Source organism: Anas acuta, chromosome 2 (assembly GCF_963932015.1).
Source record: "Anas acuta chromosome 2, bAnaAcu1.1, whole genome shotgun sequence".
NCBI classification, from domain to species: domain Eukaryota; kingdom Metazoa; phylum Chordata; class Aves; order Anseriformes; family Anatidae; genus Anas; species Anas acuta.
Genome location: NC_088980.1, coordinates 44,065,617 through 44,075,976, shown reverse-complemented (window position 1 = coordinate 44,075,976; position 10,360 = coordinate 44,065,617). Strand labels below are relative to the sequence as shown.

Below are 10,360 nucleotides of genomic sequence, written 5' to 3'. Positions count from 1 at the left end.
GCACAAACTACAGTTTGTGCCATAGCTTGGACGTATGGGTGCATTTCATGTGTGCATCGGTGCTTTTGTGTGCAAGTATGCATGTATGCAAACATCCGAGTAGCTCCAAGTATTGCACCTGTATATTTATTATGCATTATAATGTATGGCATTGGAAACGATGGCACGTAGGTGTAATATGTAATGCAAATGTCATATGCAAACAATTTATTTAGTGTCACAACAGCAGGGATGGAAGACAATGAACACGACCCTTGGCAAATCCATCAGGTTTACGTTTTACATTGCACACTCGCTCAATTTGCCGGTGATGGCACGAGGGAAGCAGCTGTCATCTGCACTTTGTGTGGAAGCGGACGCAAGGCGCAGGACGGTGAGCGGGCTGATGCAGTGCCTTTTATTACCCAGATTGAGGGTGGCAGACAATTTATTTGCTAAAGGCCAACAGCAAATAATCTTTTCTCTGTGAAATGAATTTAGGCAGCTTGAGGTGGGGCCAGAAAGCAATTAAGTGTATTATTAAAGCCAGGCAGGAGATGGTAATCGTACATATGTATATTATGTACATACATACAGAAAGGCAAACATGTCTGCAGCTACCTTTGGAACCAATATTCAAGTCTGAAACGAATGCAATAAGGCTGGAAATTAAGTGCTTATCTTCCTTTGCTAATGTGTAATCTTTGCCTTTAATCATCCCTACTAATTATTCCGCCGCACCGAGTTTTTGCCTTTCTGCAAAGCAGGGAAGTTAATTTTGCTGCGGTTTTTGGATATTCAGACCTCTTTGGGGCAGCAGAGGTGGGCTGCCCACGGGCAGACGCCTGTCCCCGGGCTCCTCGCCTCCTGCCCCGGGGGAGGAGAGGTTCCCGAGGCTGGTGGTGGCAGTGGGATGCGGGGCTGGATGTTGTCTGTCGTCAAGGAGACAAGCATCCAGGCCGTCAGCCCCAGCCACAGGATGATAAATGTTCGCTGGAGTGCCTGCAGCTTTTGAGAAAAAGTCATCAGGAATCTTCTGCAGCACACAGAAGGGGTTTTGCCTCCCTTACGTCGGGGTCTTTTTAACGCAGGAGGAACAGAAAACAGCAGGTTTTGCATGTGGCTGTAATGGAGACACAAGTAGAGATGCTACCTCTCCACAAAATGTTAATAAATGTATGGAGAGAACATTTTCCTCTATCATAAGAGCCAAAATGACACAACTTGGTGCAACCATGCAAGAAGAGGGAGATGGGGCCAGATGGTCCACCAGGACCTCAGGTGGCATCAAGCACCCTGGGAAGCATTGCCCTGTGTCTTCGTGCTTGTCCTGAGCAAAGCTGATAAAAAAATGTTCTGGCTAAACACTTTATTATCAGAGATTGCCCTTTTACACAAAGTCAAATGCCCTCTGTATTGATTTTGATAAAAATATGCTTTTCTTTGTGTAAGCAAACTGAGGAAAAAAAAAAAAAAAAGTGTTCTGGTCTTATTTAAACATCACAGATCCACTGTTTTATTGAAAGCCTTTCAGCTAAACCAAAATACACTTTTAAAGTGAGTTTTGAATTCCAGAGGACATTTCAATTGTTTTATTTCATTTTATTTTGGATTAGGAGTGGAATAAATAGAGGAAACTACAAGGATGGAAATCATCCTGGTAATCTCTGCATAAGCCGATAGGACTGTCGCGTGTCTGCTTCAGGGCTCTGTGGCAGGAGCGGGCTGAGGCTCAAACCAGTGCAGTGCAATGAGATACAGCCCAAATAATGCAGCAGCTGGCACGGTGCTCAGCCAGCTAAAGGAGGTCACTGAAAACAATGCCAACCCACACCGCTTAATATAAAATGTACTTTCTCAAACTACCTAGGTGCCTTGGATGAGACGATAAATTTTGCTGAAAGAGATAAAAAAAAAAAAACAAAAAAACAAAAAACACGCTTTGCTTGGCATTGCACGGCAATGGCTTAGAAAGCAGAATGGCACAAAATCAATGTGTCAATGTTGGATTGAATTAAGCAACTACAAGCTGCTTAATGTCTACCTCTTAAAATACATCGCGAAGAGGAATCACCTTCTCTCTGCGTATCGCTCGCAGACCACTTCAGGGATCGTTTGCTTTGTCTCCATCACGGCTAATATTTCTCCTGACTTCTCAGAAGAAAGCCTCGTATCCCCGCCGGTGATGCCTGTGGGTGGTACAGGAGCTGCTGGATGCACGGGTGACAACGGGAGGGTGTCACGGAGCAGCGACACCTGGCCAGCCACGTGTGAGCAAGAAACACTCGGTCTCCCAGAGCTGAGCATAGAGCCGAGCATACAGGCTGAAGGCCAGGAGATGTCGACGAGGCAGGAGCCTCATCAGCAGTTTAACACCCTCGGATGTCCTGGCAGAGCCTCTGCACCACCCAGTGTTCAGACGCCCCTCGTCCCCAGCCCAGCTCCTTCTCCTAATGCTTGCCAACCTGCCTGCTGCTGTATTAAAGACTCACCAGAGCTGCAGAGCTCTTTAATCACCATTTTGAGGCCTTGCACGCCCTACGGAGGTGGGCCTGCAGGCGTTTCATGCTCCCGGCCTCCTGGCAGGCTTCCTGCACCCAGATCATCTCCTGGGGACCAGGGGACGTGGGAGCTCGCCTGGCTGGGCCCCGGTGGCCCAGGGTCTCTGGGGGACTCAGTCAGAGGCACAAAACCTCCATCCTTCAGATGCTGCTAATAAATCGTTGGCTTAATGGCCTCGTGCCTGCGTGCCACGCTTTATGTCCTCTCAGGATGTTATATGCCACATAAAATGTGATAGGTCATTAAAGAGAGAAAGTAATTAGCTTGTATTTATACTGAGGGCTGCAATTAAATTATGTTCCTCTAATATCAGGCATCCCTTTTTACATATTGCTTGCTTGGCTAGTACCTTAGCAAGACGCTTTGGTTCTAGAGATTTTGGAAGACCCTTTATCTAACACCGGTTCACCCAAATATCTGACTACCCTTCAGGTGGCACTATCACCAGGCAGGAGAAGATCACCAGCACACCATCAGAAAGGTTACACTGAGGGCATCTCTCCCTCTTCTGATGGCTACATCCCCCTCACAGGCAGACCAAAGAGCCATGGGCCCTTTCCATGGGCCCAGAAACTGCGGGGTGCTGATGTATGGCAGGGATGCACCGCTGAGGATGCAGTGACAGAGGGGAGGCACTGCCGAAGCCTATAGGAACCTAATATCTTTGTGCCATCCGCTCCCCTGTGCAATGTGTCTGCGGCTGGCCAACAATGCAAACGCAGCGGTGGGGAATGCGGGGGGAGCGTGCGGCGGAGCTGTATTTCCTTACCGAGTAAGGCTAAAAATATCAGTGACCTTTCCGAGCTCTGTTTTTCCGTGGTTTGGAGCAGAGTTGTGAAATTTGGCAGGTGCAAGAGGCCTTTGGGGTGTGCCTTCTGCTGTTCCTGTGAAAATCTTCCCAAATTTGGGCTAGGTAGAAGCCTTTGGAAAACAAGACCATATGTTAAGACGCATGTAGGAACTTCGGTGACTTGGTGGTGATAATTTTGTCCTCGGGGAGCCCCCTTGCCCTTTCCTGTGTCAGTGCCTGGACCTGGGGTCTCCGCCCCGACACTCCCAGCCCCGGGGTCCCCACAGAGTCAGGGCAGAGCCCACAGACCCACCTCTGCTCATGGGGATTGCTCTCAGGAAAAAGCTCTGTACGAGCCGCATGCATTCACCTTGGGTGTGCGAGCGTGGAAGCGAAATAAACCAAGTTACACGTTTTTGCCACGCACACAGCTGTGGGGAGGGAAGGTCTCGTTCCTGAGATCTGCCTGCATAACCACGATGAGGAAGAGGATGTTTTGCTTCACAGTAGCTTACTCATTTGCCTACAGTTTAATTAAGCCCCTGAGAAGTCGTTGGCTGACACTGCTTTCTGGCCGGACAGGTAAGAGTCGCTCTCAGCCGAGCCCAAGGGATATTTGCCTCACCCAACTGGCGTGGTGAGTGGTGGCAGGCCATGGGCTGGTGACACAGGGACGTCCTTCCTGTATGAGCCATGGACTTCTCCACATCTAGAAAATAAGGGATTTTTGCTTGCTTGTAGCTCCAGCTGTCTTGTTTTGGGGGTGGGTGACCTTGAGTCAGGGGAGAGCTTTGAGCACCCTGTTCACCCAGAAGGGACACAGCCATGAGCACTGGGAAGGACTGGGCAGGCTGTGGGTGGCAGGCAGGTGGTGATGGGGGAAAAGCTGATGGTGAATTGAATGAGAATGGGGATTACTTGGGAGAAAAAGGTGAAATTTGACTCAAAGGTAAGGAAGAGACATGGCCGGGGAGCAGGAAAATAATGTATTCAGCACTGGTCTCTCTGTGCCCAAATGCAGATTGCTTCCTAATAGAAAGGCTGTTTGGTGAAGGACTCTCCATCCTATTTGTGATAATGCAAAGCCCTTCTCCTCCTATTCACGGCTGGGTAACAGCCCTTGTGGCGAGCGCATCAGCTGCTCACGCAGGACAGAAATCCTGGAAAGGCTGAGTGCAAGTTTAGCCAAGCCAAATGGCACACGAGCTTTCCAGAGAGCGCTGGCAGAGACTGCCGATTTTCAGAAATATCTATTCTTTTAATATCCAGCGGACACGTTCGTTAGATAGCTATTTTTAAAGGGATGAAATGCACTGGGAGATAACGTCAGTGGCAAACGTGTCCGTCCTTGTCCATCCATGCCGTCCGCTGTGACAACACCGTGGCTGATGTTCAGCAGTGATTACCTAGGCAGGTGCTACCTCTGGGGCCAGTTCAGGACAACTGAATTTGGTTGGGGTTTTTACTCAGGTGGCACATTGCACGGTCAGCCACCGTCCCCCTGACCACGTGTGGTGCCTGTCAATGCTTTTTCTACTGCCTGATGCTTTGCAACCTAAAGAGCAGGCTAACATTTTAACAGATGCAGCCTGCCTCCCTTCCCAATCCCCTTATAGGAAGGGTTCATTGGGAGGTTAATAGGATGCTGAGGAGAGGGACTGATTAAAATGAAATTAATCTAAATTAAATTCGGGGAAAGTCGCGTAACCCACTCGGTTCATAAGATTTCATAGCTGGGGCATTACAAGGAAGATGGCTGAGAAGTGAGGGATCCAGCCCTGCGAGTAGTCCTGACTGGGTATCCCCCATCTGAACTCAGCACCGGGGTTTGCCCCAGTAAGACCAGTATGAGAAGTGGCCAGCAGCGTGAAGCACTGGCTCTGCCTCCCCAGGAACAGCATCCCCAGGAGTGTCTGCTGCCACAAGATCTCATGGCCATGCAGGAGACAGGGGCTGTGCCCCAACAACAGCTTCTGTGGGGCAGCCACATCCCGGCTGTGGGGCAGGACAGGACCCGAGAGGTGTTGGGAAGCAGGGGACTGAGGGAGGTGGGCTTGCTGTGAGAGCTGGGCCACAGCCTGCAAGGTCTCCCAGGCATCCTGGAGTCTTTGAGAAAGCATTTTGCACCTGTAAGGGTTTTTTAAAGTAATAACAATAACAATCAGCAGGGCTATGCTCGTCCCTAATGCCATTAAAGCTGTTCCATAAAACAACAAAGCTCTCCATGGGTACCTCCAGGTTGCCCATTCCCCCAGCCTCGGGATTCAGGTGGTTGTGTGCTGCCGCATGTAGCAAGGCAAGCTCTTTTCTCAGCACGTGAAGTTAGAAAAAATGCTTCAGAAACAAATGGTCACCAAATTCTCAACATCCCAGGCTGTGTAATACAGTAGCCAACACCCCCAATATACACGTGCCCACGTGTGCTTCATTTCAAGGTATCTGTATTTGCCTATTTGTCTGGATTTATGCTTTTTTTTTTTGCTCTTACTTTACTAAGAGAGGCTCTTTAAACTCCATGGTGTGCAATATCTCCTTCTATGGAGGTATTCATCTCTTCACAAGATGAAACAATATATATGCAAATGCGCATTAATACATAAAACCCGAAGTAAGACATCCACATCTACACTTTGATGCACTAATCTGGGCCTAGTTACACTGACACAGATGGAGTGAATTATTGGAGGAGAAAAAGCACATCTGTTAAACGTTATTGTTTAATTAAGCCATTAGCAACTGAAAGACAAGAGCCTTTAAATTGTAGCATTTTGTATTTATTTCAGGCTGTGGAACATGTATGGCTCCCCCAGCACCTGGAGTGTGTGGCATCCTTTAGTGCCATCACCAAAAAGGAGCTATTGCCTCTACCCTGCTGATGGGGAGCTGAGCTTTTTCGCCATCAGCCTTGTCAGGAATTTGGGAAACAGAGACGTGGTCTGAGGTTAACATCTTACTGCCAACTTGCTTCACCAGTTGGTGTTGGGAAGCCTTGCAGGAGCTCCAGCTAACCTGTCACCTGCAGGTGAGGGTCTCTGCACCCGGTTAGCCTGGTCGTGGGGTTTGGAGCACACAAAATCTTCTCCTACCTGCCTGCCAGGCTCTGTGCACGTGGCCTAAGAAATTGGCAATAATCCTTTATTACAGCTGCGGGCTCTCCCTGGAAATCTTATTCTCCCGTTCAATTTTACAGTGAATAAATTTCCTAGCTGGATGGAAACTTCTTCCTGCGATGGGGGACGGGATGTCTTCGTGAGACATTTTACCAATGGATTTACTGCAACGGAGAGGTAAGAAGCATAACGTTGTCTTGCTGAGAATGCCCAAGGGGAGCAGCCCATCATCACCCTGAGGACCAAAGGTGAACTGCTGGACTGCTCGTTTTTGTCCTTGCCTTGTCCTCACTTGCAGAAGTGGAAAACCATGTCTTGTCTGCTCAGCGTGGGGGCATCGCTGCTGGTGCAAGGAAGAGGAGATGGTGCTTAGGTGAATGAAAATAAATAACACAAAGCTCTTCGTGCAGTGCTAAGGTGACATTCAGAGAAGCCGGGTCACCGTATGAGGCTGAGAAAAGCCCCCCTTAGAGGAAGAAAACAGCAATATCTGGCCCAGGGGATGCACCCCGCAGCCTGTGCCACCTGGTATCTGCCTCGCTGCCACCTCGTGCAGGGAATTTCAGACCCCTTTATGAGCTGTGTTTGCTGCTGAGATGGAGACTTGGGCATTCTTCTTGTTCTTATCTTGTTGCTCCTATAATAACTTTTGGATCCCTTGCTGGGGTTGACCAAATTTCACAGCGGACTAGAGAGCTTAGAGATATTAAATATCCAGGAGGAGTGCAAAAATGGGCATCCGTAAAGAAAAAGGAGGCCCGTTTAGTGGCTTTAGTGTGGAAGAGGTGAATAGGATTAGCTCTTATCTTTGCAGAGGAATCCAGGCTTCGTTAGTGCTGCTGCCCAAGCAATGCCCGGCCGCTGTTGTGACGGCGGATATTAGGGTCATGAGCAGTACCATAAATAGCTAATTTAGCTTTTATGTGCCATTTACACCACTTCTGCCAACAAAGTGACACATGATAAATACAAGCAAGAAAGGCTTTCAGCTTTAAAAATAGATTTTTTTTTTTTTTTTTCCACTCTATATGCTGCAGGAGGAAGGCCTGACTCTGCTCTCACTTAGGCAGGCATAAAACAAAATTAGCTACAGAGAAATGAATGGGGATGCATCTATCAAAAATGTGCAAGTGGCAGCAGAAATGGCCTCTTCTCTTTTAAACTTCTTCCTATTCAATACTGCACAAGTGTATTTATTTATTTGATGCAATAACCTTTTAGGACTGATGAAATTATACTCCTGCCCTTTGAATCAGAGCTGATGTCATTCAGGAATGAACACGGATGCATCTCAATGGAAAATCAGCCCGAATGGAAAAGTGTAAAAAATATAAAGTGTCTCCACGGAGGGCCAGCATCTACTTCGGTTCCCTAGGAAGGGCTGAAGCAGTTGTGCTCAGCACTGGCAGGCTCCACTCAGCCATCCTCATCCTGAGCCTTTGGCCTCAGCCAGGCAGGGTGAAGCCCCCGTGGGACCTAGGCAGGTCGGCAGATGGTGTGGGAATGTCCCAAGGGGTATGGCAGGGAGAGGAGGAGGAAGAGCTCCCCATAGGAAAGCAGAGAATCCCTTTTCCCCAGGAGCTGGATCCCAGGGCTCTGCTCGCTGAGGCGGCGGTGATCTGAAAGCTAACCAAAAGCGTTGCTGCTCTCCCAGAGTACTGCCTTAAATAATTGAAAAATGAATAATTAAATTAAAAGAGGATTATTTCCCGCAGACAAGCAGAAAATTGCTGCCTGCGGGACAAAGGGCGATGGTAAGGCTTCATTTTCTGCAGCCAGCAGCGAGGTGATGGGAACAACACCTGCGGAGGGCAGGAAGAGCCCCCCCTGGGTTACCTTGGGCTTTTTTGGCTCCCGGTTTCTCTCCCCGTTGTGTTTTCCCAAATGTAGGGATGCTGATGGCTGGAGGAGGAAGCAAATCAGGAAACACGAGATGTGCCCTTATGCGTGAATGTCAGCCCTGGGGTGTGGGGGAATCTGTTTACATACAGGCACACGAGGGATTTGCACAGCCCAGTCCCGCTGACTGATGGTTAGCTGCTAGACATATCTGTGGGATACATTTCTATGTTTAGTCCCCTGCGTTTATTTTACCAGTGAGTGTGAGGGGATGTGCACATGAGCTTTGTTCTGGCACCTTGTAAGAATGGTATTTCATGGCACTATTATTTTTCCTGAAGATGTATATATCTGTTTGAGCAGATGACACATCGTAAGAGTCTGTATTTCTCATGAACTATAATTAAAAATGAACAACTCCCTGCATAGGATAACAATACCATAATATACTTGCTCTCCTCACGGAAATTTAAACAAGTTGACATGCTGAGTGAATAATGATCTTACATTTATACCACACTTATTTTCCCTGAGCACTGAAAGCCCATGGTACACGAATATCAAAACCATGTGAAATATTAGAGTGGGGCCTGAACACGTCCAGCAGGAACCGAGCTGTGCTCCTCCACCCTTCCTCCTCCCCAGTGCCTCAAGCTCTCCTTGCCCTCCCAAACTTCCCACCCAGCCGCCCCATCCCTTTGGTATCCCACCCTCTTCTTTGTGCCTTTCGGATCTGGAAGGCCTCTTTTTGTTCCGTGTCTTTGCCTTCTGACATCCCTCCTCACCCCCTCCTTAAAGCTCCAGTTTCTCCAGCAAAGCACTCTCTTCGCTCGCCACATCAGCACTGCTTATGAAAGGTCAGGGTACTTTGCCAAGAGCTGTGGCATTTTCTTTAAGCCCAACTTCTCATCTCTCTGGCCAGAGACTTCATGGTCCTCAAGGGGGTGGCCATGGTTGTGACCGGACTGTCACAAACCAGATGTCCACGATGGTGTCATGGGATTCAGAGAGACACGTGCGGCCCTGTTAGTCCCCCTTCCTCCCTCCACTCCATACTCATCATCACACCATTTATATCTGAAAAACACGAGCCTGGCCTTTCAGTAACAGATTTCTCATCCTGCACCCCCCTGTGCCAAAGCAGATGGGCAGAGGAAGCTCAGAGAGTAAATAACGTGCTTGACACCGCATAGCAAGGCTGTGGCAGAACAATTTCTGGGTGCCAGCCCCGGTCTCAAACCCAGCCCCAGGAACACAGCGACGAGTTTCCCTCCTGCCTTGATGCCTGCCTGGCCAGATGAGCACACGGCATCTTTGTCCCATGGCACTGTGACAGGGCCCGAGGACCTGAGGGATGCCAGCCACCTGTGCGGGATAAAGGCAGTGGTCTAGGACCAGGGGATGAGGGTATTCTGCTTGGGCTCTTTGGTGAGGTGCTCGCTTTCCCTGGCTTGTCTGGAAGCACTAAAGTACAGGTTTTGCAAAGGTGTGTCAGCCCTGTAGTTTAATCAGTGAGCACTGGCCCTTTTCATCTTCAAAGCCCTGCGGGACCGGCCTGCCGGAGCCTCCTCTCATCAGCCACTGGGCAGGGGAAGAAGCGGTGGCAGAGAGCAAAGGCTCCAGGGCTCCTCAATTCAAGACACCGACACGAGCACCAGAGCATCCGTATAGGGCCAAGCCGATGTCCTGCCTCCCCTGCATCCTGTCTGGACAAGGGTGGGTGCCGATAAAAAGGTGTAAAGCCAACAGGGCCAGCACGGAGCATCCTCCCTGCCGGCGTGCCTTGAAAAATGAGTGATTCCTTTCTACGCCCAACACCTCTGCTGGTGATTAAAGCATTGACTCGTGCTTTTTGGCTTGTGGCGCTTGCATTGTGCAGGACCGTTCGAGTCAAAAAAAGGAAACTCTTTGATGATCTTAATCAGGACTTCCCTCCAAACACGCATTTCCGTGCCTGCTGCGGCGGGAGCCAGCAGAACACTCTGCTACCCGAGAGCCTGCATCCGAAATGCTCCTCCACAGCCAAATGTCACCAGAAACGGGGAAAAATACAGCCCTGCTCGCAAACTGTTAGCCAGAG

General features: G+C 49.2%; 1 long non-coding RNA gene across 1 annotated transcript; it reads left to right on the top strand.

Moving 5' to 3' along the window:
- Positions 1-6,045: 6,045 nt before the first annotated feature.
- On the top strand, positions 6,046-9,789 carry LOC137852602 (uncharacterized). The gene is made up of 2 exons (XR_011093956.1): positions 6,046-6,353; positions 6,522-9,789. It is a non-coding gene; the product is annotated as an uncharacterized lncRNA (long non-coding RNA).
- Positions 9,790-10,360: the final 571 nt, after the last annotated feature.